At 43.7% G+C, this 2,985-nt stretch overlaps 1 pseudogene; it reads right to left on the bottom strand.

Annotated features, from left to right (window-relative positions):
* Window positions 1-280: 280 nt before the first annotated feature.
* On the bottom strand, window positions 281-1,625 carry LOC112866685 (elongation factor 1-alpha 1 pseudogene; annotated as a pseudogene).
* Between the last annotated feature and the right edge of the window lie 1,360 nt (window positions 1,626-2,985).

Raw genomic sequence — 2,985 nt, forward strand, 5'->3', positions numbered from 1 at the left:
AGTCGGATGCTTAACCGACTGCGCCACCCAGGCGCCCCAAGTTGTTTCCTTTAAATAGTACAGATTCTACAAAGTAGTAACTTAAAACTGCCACACACACACACACACACACACGCACGCACGCACAAATGGTGCACAAACCTCCTTTCCTTTTCAAGGTTCACAATACATTGTTATCATTAACCAGTCTTCTATGTAAATTTAAAACGGCCAACTGACACTAACAGTTCTGTTCATCCACCAGTGATTAAGACCGGGTGGCAGGTATTGGAGATAATATTTATTTAGCCTTCTGAGCTTTCTGGGCAGATATGGTGACCTTGGCGGCCCCTGCGGACTTCTTGTTCACTGCTCTGATGACACCTACAGCAACTGTCCATCTCACGTGATGAACAGCACAGTGGCCCAGAAAAGGATAGTCAGAGAGGCGATCAAAACACATAGGCTTTCTACGAACCATATGGACGATGGCAGCATCCCGAGATAGCAAGAACTTGGGCCATCTTCCAGCTTTTCTTCTAGAATGGTGATCAATCTTCTTCAGCTCCGCAAACTCCCAAGAGATGTGAGCTGGGTGACAATTCAGCACAGGTGCGTATCCAGCACTGATCTGGCCTAGATGGGTCAGGATATTCCCTAAGCCATGAAGCCAGCTGCTTCTACTGGTGGGTCATTTTTGCTGTCACCCATCACACTGACACGATGAACATCTTTGACACGTTTTCCTGACACAGAAGGCCACATCGTCCCAGCAAGAGCCTCACTCAAAGCTTCATGGTATATTTCAATAGACTTTACTTGAGTTGTGACATTGACTGGAGCAAAGGTGACCACTTTTGCCAGGTTTAAGAACACCAGCCTCAACCTGGCACACAGGGACAATACCAATACCAACCAACTCTGTAGACATCCTGGGGGAGTAGATGCAAAGGCCTGTCAGTTGGGCAAGTTGGTGGGAAAATGCAAACCAGAGCTTCAAGCAGCATGGTTCCTCTGGCATTGCCATCTTTACTGGTGACTTTCCATCCCTTGAACCAGAGCATGTTAGTTAGCACTTAGCTCTAGGACACTATTACCATTCCAACCAAAAATTGGCAAATATGCTACTATGTTGGGGTTGTAGCCAATTTTTTTAATGTAGGTGCAGACTTCCTTAAAGATTTGCTCCTATATCTTGTGGCTCTAGGGGGTCTCGGTGAAATTCATTTTGTTAACAATTGTTTCACAGTCAGTATATAAGCAAAAAGGGCATGACCATAGGTCTGCCCATTCTTGGAGAGATCTGCTTCAAATTCTCCAACACCAGCACCAATAGTCAGGATAGTACAATCAGAGTTATAAAGCCTGTGTGTCCTGGGGCATCAGTGATGGTTACATCATACTTGCTGGTCTCGAATTTCTACAGGGAGGTATCGATGATACCACATTCACAGTCAGCTTTCAGCCTAGCCAAGACCCAGGCATACTTACAGGGGCCCTTTCCCATCTCAGCAGCCTCCTCAAATTTTTCAGTAGATCTTTTGTCAGTCCACCACGTTTGTAAATCAGATGACTGGAAGTGGTAGACTGGCCTGACCTATATACCCAATAATGATACTGTTGATAGGAGTCTTTTCCTTTGCCATTTTGATTCAGGTTTAGTGGTGATTTTCACACTTGTGTTCCGGTGGCGAACCCACTGAGAAAAAACGATTAATTTTTCAAGATTTTCTTATGCAATAGTTGTTTTAAGCTGTGGCTACACAATAGTGGATTAAAAAATTAACAAATTATTCATGTATCACACAAGCTTAAGATAAAAAAACATATTTGAGATGGGCATAATTTAGAATAATGCAGGAAAAAGGCTAGGGTATGACAAGAAGGTTGCTATTTAAGCAATTTGAGAAAATATTTGACAAGGAAGCCATTTGGCGTCTGGGGGGGGGGGGGGGAGAATTTTCCAGGCCAAGGAACAGCCTATTCAAAGTACATGAGAGGGAATATGCTTGGTGTGTGATTAAGAGTAAGTGGTCAGGGTCAAATAAGCAAGTAGAACAAAGCATAAGAGGGGATCAATTCACGAAGGTCTTACTACACTCTATGAAGAATTTGGCTTTGGGATGCCTGGGTGGTTCAGTAAGTTGAATGTCTGACTCTTGATTTCAGCTCAGGTCATGATCTCACAGTTGGTGGGATTGAGCCCCACATCAGGCTCCGCGCTGACAGTGTGAAGCCTGTTTGGGATTCTCTCTGTCTCTCCCTCTCTCTCTCTCTCTCTCTTTGCTCCTACCCCACTTGCACTTTCTGTCTGTCAAAATAAACTTTTTTTAAAAAAAGAATTTGGGGGCGCCTGGGTGGCTCAGTCAGTTAAGCGTCCGACTTCAGCTTAGGTCACGATCTTGCGGTCCTTGAGTTCGAGCCCCACGTCGGGCTCTGGGCTGATGGCTCAGAGCCTGGAGCCTGCTTCCGATTCTGTGTCTCCCTCTCTCTCTGCCCCTCCCCCGTTCATGCTCTGTCTCTGTCTCAAAAATAAATAAACTGAAAAAAAATTAAAAAGAATTTGGGCTATTCACTTAAAATGAGAGGCAAAACCAATGGATAATTTTGAGACAAGGAGTTACAGGATCTTACTTGATGTTTTGATAAAATGACTCAGGTTGTTGAGCTACTGATAGGCTACAGAAAGTCAAGGACAGAATGTGGGAGGCTTGTTTCACGATGTATTTTCTACTACCTTCTGACTTCCAGAGTAACTGCTTTGAGGTCTCCTGTCATTTGACTATCACTTCTTTAAGATAATCTGTCTCTCTTTACTGACTTTTAAAAAAGTCGAATGACCAACATAGAAAGGAAGAAGATTACAGAATTTGTAGAAAATATGAAGCAAGTAAAACTCAGACACTGCTGATGGGAAAGTAAACTGGGATGACTGTTTTAGAAAATTGTTTGGTGGTATCTATCAAAGCTGAACAGAATCATTCCCTGTAACCTAGCAGTCCTCCT

Source organism: Puma concolor, chromosome A2 (assembly GCF_028749965.1).
Source record: "Puma concolor isolate L17-30 chromosome A2, mPumCon1.1.hap2, whole genome shotgun sequence".
NCBI classification, from domain to species: Eukaryota; Metazoa; Chordata; class Mammalia; order Carnivora; family Felidae; genus Puma; species Puma concolor.